Source organism: Anolis sagrei, chromosome 3, assembly GCF_037176765.1.
Source record: "Anolis sagrei isolate rAnoSag1 chromosome 3, rAnoSag1.mat, whole genome shotgun sequence".
Classification (NCBI taxonomy): domain Eukaryota; kingdom Metazoa; phylum Chordata; class Lepidosauria; order Squamata; family Dactyloidae; genus Anolis; species Anolis sagrei.
The window spans coordinates 99,432,008-99,445,667 of NC_090023.1; the positions used below are offsets into that span (position 1 = coordinate 99,432,008).

The following is a 13,660-nucleotide window of genomic DNA, read 5'->3' on the forward strand; positions in this document are numbered from 1 at the left end:
ACTGCCGTTGATAATATTGTAAGCAGTTAAGGGTTTGTATTGCATCTTTCATCTATCCTGAACATCTTGCATGATGTGTAACTATTTCTTTAACTGTTATTATGGTTCATTTCAAAGAACTAAATACCAGTTTTCAACTTCAGAAACCTATGTTCCCATATAATTATTTTCTGCTGCGTATTAAGGGGGAAAACTAGCAACCTAACGTGTTTACTTTGAGGTCTAACATATATGGACAAAACATTATGAAAAGGTAGGTGAAACACATTCAAGCAAAATTAAAGAAATGCTTTAAAGCTTCTTCTCTTGATTTTGCCTTGACTTCAACAAGACTGCAGTCTGTGACTGAATACTGAATTCATAATGTCTGTATTCATCAATAATGCTACCATTTCCCATGTTTTCATCACTTGTTTATGTGGTCTCTCTTTCTTTCTCACACACATCCCAACCCTCTCCTCCTCGTGGATATCCATGAAACCCTCTCCTCTCCTCCTCATGGATATCCATGAAAGTATTAGCCTGCTTAAAGTTATCTCGGTGTTAATGTTAGTCTGTTTAATGTGACAATTTAACTCGTAGATTAGCTTTCCTGTTACAGCGCTATGTATATCGATAAGGTACAGATGATGCAACAAGTAATCTTAACATAAGGATAGGAACTGTAAAACAACATTATACAGTTGTTTTTCAAGGTGCAGCAGTGGCGATTCTCCTATTTTATTTCCAAGAAATGCAGTTTCCTCTGCAGCTGTAATGAGTAAAATGAGCTTTGCCACAATCCTTTATCTCTTCCTCTGGCACCAGAAGACTAGTGAAGAGAAGGTATGCAGTGAATTCTAGCTGGAAGCAGAATCCATCATAGTGTTCTCTGAGTGAGAATATGATACTTCTGGCATAATCCATAACTTATCCTCACCACCGTTTCCAGCAAATTGCTTGCAGGGGTGCACTGAGACACTTTTCATTGGATATAGTAGCGGGAGGCAGAAGAGTTAAGTCATCTATAAAAGAGATTTAAGAGCAAGGATAAAATAATCTCAGGAGGCAGAACTGTCATTCATGGAGCAGCGCCCTAATTCCTCCTCCTAGTAGTACATTTGTGATGGAGTATATGAGAAGTGTCTGTGGGATGTTTAAAAAATAACATGGTGTTCCACTCTGTCCAGTTGGATTTGTGGGTTTAATTTCTGCGTAATTGAGTATTTGATTAATCTGGTGTCTCTAGGAATCTTTAGATCCCCAAGTGTCACAATTTGGTCAGTTTCAAGCTGTGGTTGACCATTAGAGTCATACTGGAGGATCTAGAAGTTCCTAAAGAGCTGTTCTCTCAGATTTTTAAAAAGTGGGTTTCTATTGGTGGGTTTTTCACTTTCATAGTGGTCCTGTGCCCCTAACATCCACAAAAGGGGGGAGGTACTGTATATTATTCCAAGCCATCATATTCTTGCATACACTTAAATTAAGAGGCAGGAGGAATGGCAGGCTGATTGACTTCTAGTTGCTCCTGGAAATCATGGTCTAAAATGTGTGAACAGGAAAGGAACCCTTCTTGCAGTTGAACATTTCTTCCCATTTGTGACATGGGTTCCTCTGTGCTGAAATACTAGTCAGTGTTTTGAGGTAATATTCATGTCTCGGGCAAATCTTACATGTAAAAGGTATCCTATTTTTCCATATTGCTAAGATAGAGAGATGGTGTTGGCTTGTTGTATACTGGTAAAGACATCTTCTGCTTTAGTAAATCTCTTTTAAAGGAGAAGTTTGCCAAGGGGTACTTATACTGGATTTCCATGTTACTTCATTGCAGATGTTTTAAAGTTTCAATTTTTGTGATCTCTTAATATGCAGTAGAATTTTTGCACATTTAGATCCTAAAAATACCCACAGACTTCATGGCAGTTAATGTTTCCCTGCCATGTACTAAAGAAAGGCTGTGTTTGGTTCAGAATATACTGGTGATTAAAATGGTCTCTGTGTCTTTCTTTGAACACTTTTTATTTAAAAAAATTGTGCTACTTTAATTTGTTCTGTAATCTGGGAGTCAGTTGAGTCCAGGGATCTAATTTAATTTTCATTCAGTAGCTTCTGGAGACTTTCCAAGAGACTCAAGTGTTAAAAATTTACTCAGCATGCAGGTAATAAGGAACAGGGGTTGTCTGTAGTACCAGGAGTGAGATTACAACTCTTATACAAATCCATCTCTATTATTCCTGCCCCAGGTTCTTGTGTTTTAGCAGTTAACAGATCAATTGGATTTAGGTTTTTCTATTAAATAGTTGTCAACCTACTCTGATTTACAAGGATACCTGATCTATCTGCCTGCCTCACTTTTTAGCCATTTTTTTAAAAAAAAAATCCTTCTATATTTACTTCAGGCTTTATTCTCCAGTAGTTGGAGCCAGCTTAGTCGATGACTTCCAAGTAAAGTGGTGTAACAGGTGTATGTAACAGGGTTTTGCTTTTGTGTGTCAGCATTAGGATTCAAACAAATGGTTGAATACTGATGTAAACTGTGCCTAGTTGAATTGTATAGGATGTTTTTAATCTGAAAGGTGTGAAATCTGTTGTCATATTGAGAAGTCTCTCACCTTACTACATCCTCAGATTGTACAAGGCTCAAACATTTTGATCATGTAGTTAAATTCCATTTAAAAACAATTTTCTGAAGGAATTTTGTCTGAAGTCAAGCACATTTTAATATGTCCATAGAAACTCGAGAAATTAGGAAAATGTTTTCAGTGTAATTATTAGTTCTAAAAGATGTTCTTTATGCACTCTGTAAGACACAAAGATTTGCTTATGAAGTTATTCAAATGTATTTTACCATGCACTCCCATTGAAATCACTATGACAAGTAGTACTTCAGTGACATAAATATGTGGAAAAGGAGAGAGTGCTTTTGCAAGCATGTTGTGAGGTTGAATGCCTATTCTGATCCCTTCAAACCATGATAGTTTTCTCCAGACATGGATTCAAAGGCCACATACTGTATAATGTTCCACATTCACACCAGGACTTTCTGATTCCCGTCTTCCCTTTGTAATCACTCGCATGCCCTTCTCCGCCTTCCCAAGAGTTGCTCCTGATGGTCAGGAGATATTTTGATAGAGTCCAAGTGGCTGTAACCATAAAGGAGAATCAGCAAGTTCACATTCCACAGCTGCCTCTCATGCTTGTGGAAGTACTCCTTTTATACTTGAGGCTCTGTAAATTCAGACTAATGCCTAGAAAGAATCAGATTTAACATTACACTTGCCCCTCAATACATTCTTACTGATACATAACCTTATACGCAGCACTTGACTGTGAGCCGGTCCCTCTCCTAAGCACAGTGTACGATGGGGCATATTCTCCTCTGTTCATTCTTCATCCATTTTTTATTTTATTTTTTGCAGCATGGGAATAAGGGTATCATTGTTTCAAAAGATGTCATGGCAAACAAACCTCTTTGTACCCTTACGAGAGCGAGAAAATTCTTTTTTTTTTCATGGCACTTTACAAGATCATGTTCAGCATTACGTATGCCAACAAACATAAACAAACTCTTTGAAATAATAAATGAAAAACAAACTTTTATCTTAGTTGCTGCACTTCTGGAGCAGCGTATATGTGATTTGAGATTGGAATACTACATTCTGCAGCTACAAAGCCCTTCACTGTTTCTTTTCTGGGATCAACATTGAAACAGAACTATTAAACAGTTAAGTTTTTTTTCCTAGTTAAAAGAATTGAGGCAAAACTTGATTGATTTGTGAAGTAGCCGCATAACAAACTCACTGCACTCCTCCAATGAAACATTAAAGGCAAACTGTGGCTCCCATTGCTCATAGCTTTTCTGAATCTTTGTTGTACGAATTTGTCAGCATATAGCTATTTTAAAAACCTGAAAGTATTTACTGAAAGGCTTATTATGTGCTGATAGCAGTGTTTGTGTTTTCCAAACAGCTGGTGGTGTCGTTTAGCTGTCACATGCGTAATGTGTAAAGAGCAAACTACTGATGTAAAGAGGGGAATGCTAAATAGAATCAACATTTTTTCCAAATCCAAACATTTAATAAATTATCTTAGTTGTTTTCAGCTTGGCCGTGGTAGAAAATAATTACTGCTTGCAAGTTTAAATTAGATGCTTTGTTGTTGCAGTCTTGATTTCATTTCATGTTGTCATTAATTTGCATATAGTTTTGCAAAATTTACTTTGCTTTTTACTGTAGAAGGTTATTTGCAAAGCTGTGTTTATTATATAAAACAATATGCAAATCAAAATTCTACAGTAGGATAAGCAAAACTCAGCAAGCTTCATAAATTATGTTCTTAGGCAGCAAACCATGAAGACTAATGATGTTCTAATATCTGACCACTAGAAACACATCCTCTCAATGTCCCCTTTTCCTCCTTAGCCTCAGGGACCTTGAGCCCATATAGCTATTTTGTATCAAGTCTTCAAATGTTTAAAAAACTAATTGTAAAATGTTTTCAAATTAATTCTGAGTCTTTTAGGATATAATTTTTTCACCAGTCACTCTTCTGCAGTACAGCCCACTTTTTTGCACATATGGTAGACTGTAGAACCTCATACTAAAGGTTAGTTTAATCCAGTGTCAGTCCTTGTCAGTGAAATATATGTTGTAACTTGCCAACATATTGATTTCTCCACAAGACAATCCTATGTGTATGTAGAAAAAAACTGTAGAAAAAACAAAATGGCAGCCAGACATGGAAAGCCTGCACACGCTGTCACTTGGGATATTTGCATTTGTTCAAAGATACCTTGTGTTGGTGCTGCGCCAAGTTTATTTGTATTTGCACCTGTGTGCCGGTATTGTTCTATACAACCAAGAACACTGAGAAAGCATCAAGTGCTGCCTATACATAAATATGACATTTCAGACTTTTGATTGCATGTAGAGACTCAGGTACGACATTGCAGAAAAGTTACAATGATGGTGCCTTTCCACAAAAATGTTGTGTTGACTGCTAAGATATGTCCCACAATTATAAAGTAAATATAAGTTCAGTTTCACAGAGCAGTACTCCTGTGGTTATCACCCTGTGGTTATCACGGAGCCTTCTCCTCTGTGGCCCCCTGACTCTGGAACTCATTGCCCGGAGAGATTAGGAAAGCCCCTACCTTAGAAATCTCAAGATCTGGCTCTGCTGTTGCGCTTTTGGAGAATAGCCACACTATCTTATGGTATTGCTCCTCTCAATGTTTTTGTCCTAGGAGTACACTTACCCCTTATATGAAGGCCTGTTCACTACCTCACTTCACTATGAGTTCTCCCTTGCAAATAATCTGCTCCTTTTATCTCACCCTGAGTTTTTAATCATTTTATTGTCATTATGATTGTTCATTGCGTTCTTATGTTTTGTGTATATTGCTTATTGTTTTGTATTTTACTATGTTGCTGTTTGCGTTTTGATTTTGATTTTATTGTATTTTATTTCATTGTAATTTTTTGTTTGGGCTTGGCCTCATGTAAGACTCCCCAAGTCCCCGTTGGGGGAGATGGTGGTGGGGTATAAATAAAGTTTATTATTATTATTATTATTATTATTATTATTATTATTATTATTTTGAGATCAACCACTGGTGCCAAGCTTTCCGTTTGAGCTGCCCCTACAGAAGCTGCCTTGCAGTGACAGCAAGTAGTGTGTCCTTGTTTGGACAAGAGCACTGGGCGTATGTAAAAAGATTTGCTTGAACAGATATTTTGATTAGCCTCAAAAACCCAAGGCATTGCTGTGTGTACAAGTAAGTGTTTGTGTTTGTCTGAAATGTTCACACACGCTAGAGGAGCAAGTCCAGCAATGTAGAACCATTGGTTCTATCAGAACTGCTTCCAAAGCTGCAGTCGAATAGATGGTCCTTTTGAGTGAGCTTCCTTGGACCTTCCAGATGAGCTAGCCCTGGACACATTGCAGTTAATGGAGAACGTCCTGTTTATATGTAAACTTACTTTAGCATGTCTAGAGAAATTAATCTTGTTCAGTCACCATAAATATCTGGAGGCATGCCAGAAAAACCAACTAAAAGATAAAAGTTGTGAATCTTAACTCTGTAGTGTAAATCACATTTTTCCAAAAGATGTGATGAGATGTTGAACTTAAGGCCCCATGGTCACTCTTAGATCACTGTCTTCTGGAAGATTATGTATGCTTGTGCTTTGTATTTATTTTTTTAAAAAATTCTTTCTCTGGCCATATTAAAACAGTAAGACTAGAAAGAACAATATAAAAAATGACCAAATTTGATGGTTCTTGGCAGATGTATTCCATGTGTACTAATAGCATGCCACTGCAATACAGCTGTGCTATCTTAAAGTAAGTCGCAAAAATGTTTTGGCAATGATGCCTGCTAAATGCAGTTATATTTATTTAAATCCACAGGGCATCAAAACGCTATTACTTATCATATATTCCACCCTGCAATGGCTTTAATCTTATAAATCAATATTAAGGCAATATTAGATAGACTAACTTCATAGCAAGAAGTAGTAATTGACACTATGAATCTTCAGTCAGTTTCCTGTACTCCACCTGCAAATGGTGGAGATTATGTAATTTCTCAAAATAGCAATCTGATAATATTTACTCAAAATAAAACATCTTTGGGTACTATTGGACTTTCTCCCTTATAAATTATTATAGCTTTGGCCTGACAATTAATAGAAAAACTTATCAAAAGTACTTTATATAAAGTGGCAAGCTGTTTATGGTTGAATCCATGGGCCCAGAATCTGTGGATACAAAGGACCAACTGTATTCCTTGCCTAAGAAAACACCATGAAATTCATAGGGATGCCATAAGCAGACAGGCAACTTGAAGGCACACACACACAAACTTTGGGTGAGGGGTAAAATATTTTCTTCAATTTTCTGTAGTTCAGTGAAACTGTTTATACACTTCCAGCAGAACATTATGAAAAACTGATTGTTCATTGTTGTGTGACTTCAAGTCACTTCCAGTCTCTGGTAACCATAAGGTGAACCTATCACAGCTTTTTCCAGTAAGATTTATTTGGAGGGGGATTGCCATTGCCTTCCCCTGAGGCTGAGGGAGTGTGACTTGTAGGTTTCCATGGTCCGATAAGGATTTGAACTCTTGCATCTCAGATTCCTAGTTCAACACTCAACAGTTTTGGACAGCAGTAGCTCTCAAAGTGACCCATTTAAAGTGGAATCGGGTGTCAAACAGGGATATGTTATTGCCCCAACTTTATTTTCCATTTTCATAGCTATCATACTGCACCTTGTGGATGGAAAGCTTCCCTTTGGTGTGGAAATCACCTTTCAGACAGATGGCAAGCTATTTAACCTCAGTAGGTTGAAAGCCAAAACCAAGGTCACAACAATATATTATACAACTCCAAAATGATGATGATAATGTAGTCTGTTCTCATTCAGAAAAAGAACTACATTTAGACACATACAAAAAGCTTGACCTCTCATTGTACTTCGAGAAAGTGCTCTATAAGCAGGCACCAACCAATCCCTCTGCAAGGCCAGAAATACAGCTTAATTGTGTAATGTTAGAAAATGTTGACCATTTCCACTATCTTGGCAACAACTCTCTACAAAAGTCCATATGTTTGAACTCTGCAAGTGTAACATTTTTTAATGATGCAGGGAGTGTTTCAGGATCAGAACATTCATAGGGATACCAAGATGCTTGATTATAAAGCTGTTGTCCCTCCAGCCCCGTTATATGCCTGCAAATAGTGAACCATCTACAGACATCACTCTCAACTTCTGGAATGGTTCCCTCAGCAATGCCTCCAAAAAAATCCTTCAAATCTCCGAGGAAGACAGGCAGACAAATGTCAGTGTTCTTGAAGAAGCAAAAACCACTAGCATTGAAGTGATGATCCTCCACCATCAGCTTTGCTGGACTGCCCACGTTGTTTGAATGCCCGATCACCATCACCAAAAGCATTAATATACTCTCAGCTTAAAAATGGAAAACAGAATGTTAGTGGACAGGAAAAGAGATTTAAAGATAGGCTTAAAGCTAACCTTAAAACTGTGGCATATAACTCCGAGGACTGGGAAGCCCTAGCCCTCCAGCATTCTAACAGGAGATCAGCTGTTACCAAAAACTGATGTGGAATTCAAAGAGGTACAAATGGAGGAAGAAATGTATCAAGAGGAAGGCGCATCAAGCCAACCCTTGTTGGGACAGCCTTCCATCTGACTCTATGCTTGGAAGGCAATCATGTTCGGCCTATGATAGGGTAAACAAATTTACTCAAAAACTGTTTTTAACCCCCCACCAAAAAATAAGTTTATAGGAATTAGTCCCAGTTCCGCTTCATACAAAATTGTATGAATTCTGGGTGTCAGGTCCTGCCGGATCTTAGAACAAAGCCACGCTCACAAAGCAGATTTCTTGAATACGGGTTTATTCAGTCCATACAGGGTTTGTAGAAAGAGAGATCTGAGGGTTTCCCGCCAAAGCCCAGTGATACACTTCCCTGGGTTCCTCCCCCCTTCTTCCCCCCTTATCTCAAGTTGTGGCTACATTCCATTCCCACATCTACAAAGCATTCTCTTCTGCCAGATGGCCCCTATCAAACCATAAACCACCACTCTGTCAGGAGGGAGGCTTCGAGGCCCTGAAGAGGCTCTGGCTGTGTTTTCATAATTCGAAGACCACATCCTGACATAACTCCCCCCCCCCCCTTGCAGACAGCTCCTGCGGTCTCCTGCAAGAAAGAAGAGAAAGAAACGTGAGAAACAACATCATGGGGCCGGCCTATCCGGGAAAGACGCATGGAATTTTTTGACCAGCCGGGGCGCCTTGACATGTTCCCCCAACACCCACTCAGGATGTATGGCCCGAGAGGACCATTGAACTAAATAATAAAGTTTGCCCCGGGTCCGTTTAGAGTCCAAAATGTCCTTAATCTCAAAATGGGCATGGGCCCCTACCATGATGGGGACAGGCTGCGAGTCGGGTTCTGACCACTTGTGGGAGGAACATGCGGGCTTCAGCAGGCTGACGTGAAACACTGGGTGCACCTTCCTCCAGGTGTGTGGCAAGTCGAGACGGACCGCCACTGGGTTTATCACTTCCCGGACCGGAAACGGACCCACGAACCGAGCCGCCAATTTCCGGGATGCCTGAGTGGACTTTAGGTATTTGGTAGACAAATAAACCATGTCCCCCGCTTTCAGGATAGGCTGCGCAGACCGTTTTTTGTCAGCAAACTTTTTGTATTCCCTTTTAGCCAAGTCAAGAGTCTCTTTTATCTGAGGCCAGGATGCCGCAATCTTCTCTCCCCACTCGTTTGGAGGACCACCACCCGGCCCGGGTGGGGTCAGTCCTGGGAAGGGAGGAAAATCTCTACCCCCCACTATTTTAAAAGGGGAGGCCCCGGTGGATGCGTGGTCACTTATTGTAGCAATATTCGGCTAGGTCTAGGCCCATTGATCTTGCTGATACGTAGAATAACATCTCAGGAATTGCTGTAGGGTCTTTTGAACCCTCTCTGTGGCCCCATCTGTCTCAGGATGGAAGGCTGTGCTCAGTGCTCGTTCTGCCCCCAATGCAGCCAGAAAAGATTTCCAAAATTTTGAGGTGAATTGAGTGCCTCTATCTGTTATTATTCTTTGAGGACACCCGTGTAGCCTGAACACATGGTGCAGGAACAGTTTTGCTAGTTCCGGAGCGGAGGGAAGCCTCTTAAGGGCCACAAAATGGGCCTGTTTGGAAAACAGGTCAATAACAGTCCAAATGGTATTGTATCCCTGGCTGTCCGGCAACTCGACCACAAAATCCATTGCTATGTCAGTCCATGGCTGTGTAGGATTTGCTACAGATTGTAACAGTCCTGTGGGCTTTCCCACTTTTTGTTTGTGTTTAGCACAGGTGGAGCACTCCTGTATATAATCTTTCACATCCTTGCGTATAGAGGGCCACCAAAATTGGCGGGCCAGCAGCTTGAGGGTTTTTGTGAAGCCAAAGTGTCCAGCCAACATAGAGTCATGCCCAACCCTCATAATCTCTTCGCACGGGAGCAGGCGCATAATACTTAGACCCATATGTCCAAAGTCCATCAGTCTGTGTTAGGTCCCCCTCATGTTCCTTTAACCATCCATCTTCCCTTGAAGCCTCCTTCAATTTTCTTAATAACTCAGGAGGCTGACTGGCGGGTCCCGGCTCTTAAGTTTGGCCCTCGTCTGTACAGCCAACCCCAATTGTTGTTGGGAGAACACGGTTCCCATCTCCGGGGGCGCCGAATAATCAGCTGCGGGCATACATGAGAGGGTGTCTGCCAACTGGTTTGTCTTTCCCGGGATGAACTTGAGGCGGAAATTAAACCTCTGGAAAAACTGAGCCCATCTGAGTTGTTTGGCATTTAACTTCTGTGGCGTTTGCAGGGCTTACAAGTTTTTGTGGTCTGTCCGCACCTCGAAGGGAATTGTAGTCCCCTCCAGGAAGTGCCGCCAGTGAGCTAGCGCCGCCCGCACTGCAAAGGATTCCTTCTCCCATACGTGCCAACGCCGCTCAGTCTCAGAAAACTTTTTGGACAAATAAGCGCAAGGCTTAAGCTGACCTTTATCGTCCGCCTGCAGCAGCACTGCCCCATAAGCGGCCTCAAAGGCATCACATTGTACTACAAACGGCTTGTCCAATTGTGCATGAATCAGGATGGGTTGGCTAGTGAATCTTATTTTTAACTCTTCGAAGGCCTTCTGGCATTCAGGTGACCACTGTAACCTAGCCTTCTAGGGGTTTTTTGCCTTCTTTGTCTCCCCTTTCCCTTTGGTTTTTAGCAGTTCAGTCAGTGGTAGGGCTATTTTGGCAAAGTCTTTTATGAACTGCCTGTAAAAGTTAGCAAACCCCAGGAAACCCTGAAACTGTTTCCTGGTACGGGGCAGCTCCCATGCCAACACATCCTGCACTTTAGCTGGATCCATAGCGAGCCCCCTAGTGGATATACGGAATCCCAGGTAATTGAGCTCAGTCCGGTGGAATTCACATTTAGTGAGTTTGACATATAGCTGATTCTCTCTCAATATCTGGAGCACCTTTTGGGTTGTTTTTATGTGTTGGTCTAGGGAGTTTGAGTATATTAATAGAGCATCTAAATAAATCAGCACCCCCTTATATAACAGCTTGTGGAAGATGTCATTGATGAATTGCATGAACATGCGGGGGGGGGGAGCCTTTTTAAACCCATAGGAACCACCCGAAATTGGTACTGGCCGAGATGACAATTGAACGCCGTTTTCCAGCAGTCTTCATCTCTAACCCGCAGTCTATAGAAGGCTTCCCTGATATCAAGTTTGGTGAAGATGCGTGCCTTGCCCAGCTGAGCCAGGATATCTGTCATGAGGGGGAGGGGTACTGGTTTGAAGTGCAAATGGTGTTCAGGCCCCTGTAATCTACACACAGCCTCAACGATCCATCAGCCTTGGGCCTAAACAGCACCGGCGCTGCCATGGGGGAGCTCGATGCCTCTATGAATCCCCTCTCCAGGTTCTTGTCAATGAATTCCCGGAGGGCTTTTTTTTCGGGCTCTGACATAGCATATAGCTTTGGGCTTGGCAACTTGGCATTCGGTTCAAACTCGATGGCACAGTCTGTTTTCCGGTGGGGCGACAGTTGGTTGCATTCAGTCTCACTAAAGACCTCAGCCCACTCCCGGTATACGCTTGGGATGCTGTCCCCCGGGTCCTCAGGGGAGACCTCTGCCAGGGCCCCTCGGGTATTGGGTTCATGGGATGTGTGCACGGGGCCTCTGTGTTTGTAATTCCCATCTGTGAAGATGAACGTCCCTTCTGCCCAGTTGATTTGGGGATTTTGCCATTTTAGCCAAGGGATTCCCAATATGACAGGCTGGTGAGCCATGGGAGATATCACAAATTGTAAAGTCTCTCTATGAGTCCCCATCTCCATGTGTAAGTAGCCCGTCTTTTCTCTCACAGGGGCCCCGTGGGCAGAGGACCCATCCAGCTGAGAGAAGACAACGGGGGTTTTTAGGGGCTGGGGCTTTACTCCTAATTGGGCTGCTAGCGTTGGGGTGATCAAGCACCTGGTGCACCCACAGTCTAACATGGCCTCAGTCTCCATTTTCAGTCCCGACTCGGGGTTGGTTAGAGTCACTGTCATTTTAACTACATCACAGTTGAGCTTTTTTAACTCACTGCCCTGGGAGTCTTCGATCTACCTGCCAGCGGCGTCTACAGCAGATCTCGACCGTTTCCCGCCGGGTAGGTTTCGTCGTCTGCTTCCTCCAGCTCGATCTCCTCCGCAGGGAGCTGGTGCGGGGCCAGCGCCGACTCCACAGCCATGGAGGCTTTTCCTTTTGTGGCTTTAGGCCCCGGTGTCGACATTTGGGGAAGGGCCTTGTCGGTCTTGGGGGCGCTGGGCCCTCGGGGACATTCCGCGGCTCGGTGCCCTTCTCGGCCACAGGTGAAGCAGGCCCCCCTCTTTCCTCTCCTCTCGCAGCTGGACGATCTCCCCCTGGGAGAGGGGCGCCTCATTCCCCCGGGTTGGCCTGCCACGGGGTGCCGGGTTCGTCCTCTCTCTCGAGCCTGATGTGGCATCTGTTCCTGGTCGCATTCGACTCTCCCGGCCAAGACGATCCAGTCTTCCAAATTGTCAGGGTTGTCTCTATGCATCGCCCATTCTAGCACGTCTGTGCATAGCCCGGCTCGGAAATATTCCAGCTTGGTTGTTTCGGACCAGTCTAAGATTCTGCCAGCTATAGCCTTAAATTCCAGGGCATATTCGGACACAGTCTTATTTCCCTGGTAAATCCTTTTTAGCTGCCCCTTTGCCTTCTCCTCGGCCAAAGGGTCCTGGAATCTCTCTGAGCGCCTGGAGGAAGTCGTTCAGCCTCCTCAGTTCAGGCGCCCGAGTGTCATACATCTGCATCAACCAGTCAGCTGCTGCGTCTTTTAGGTTGGTCCCCGCAGCATGGATCATGGCCCCCCTTAGAGGGGAAGGTATCCCCGTAATCCTCCATAAAGTGTCTCACATTGGTGATGAAGTAAGTCAGTTGTTTCGGGTCGCCATTAAACTTGACACGCAGCTCTCCTCTCCCGGAGCCACCTGCCAGCTGGCTTCTCCCCAGTAGCCCCGTGGTAAATGTTGACGTACCGGGAGGGTGGTAGGGCTGTTCCCCCTCCGCTGCAAACCCCACTCTTCCCGAGGGTCGATAGGCCGCTCCTTGCGTCTGCGAGCGCCTCTGCTCTCTCTCCGTCAGGGCTGCTCTCCACGACTCCACCACCTCCTTCCGCATCTCTCCCAGCTGGAAGGAGAAGGTCTGCAACATGCGCTCCATGGCATCGACCTTTTCCTCTAGTCGCCTCGTATCTGACGAGGACTCCCCGAAGGGTTCCTGGAGCCCCGGCATGGGCAGCTTGCGCCTCACTGTCACGTCTTTCCGGACCGGCATCTGCGTGGAGGTCATCGGTGGCCAAGCAGCAGGAGCCCCTTCTTCCAGTTCCTCCTCTCAAGGGTATGGCTCTTCCTCGAGCCCCGCCGTCGGGGTGGCGTCCGCACTGGCCTCGGCTCCCATGAATTGCTCGTCATCAAACATAGCTTGCTCCCCGGATAGATGCTTCCTCACGGATCAAGCAAGAAGTATGTGAGATCTCTCTTTATGTCAGGTCCTGCCGGATCTTAGAACAAAGCCACGCTCACAAA

At 43.5% G+C, this 13,660-nt stretch overlaps 1 protein-coding gene across 2 annotated transcripts in view; it reads left to right on the forward strand.

Annotated features, from left to right (window-relative positions):
• PPP2R3B (protein phosphatase 2 regulatory subunit B''beta) overlaps positions 1-13,660 on the forward strand; it is a 55,600-nt gene that overhangs the window by 23,442 nt on the left and 18,498 nt on the right. The gene's annotated exons all lie outside the window — the stretch shown is intronic.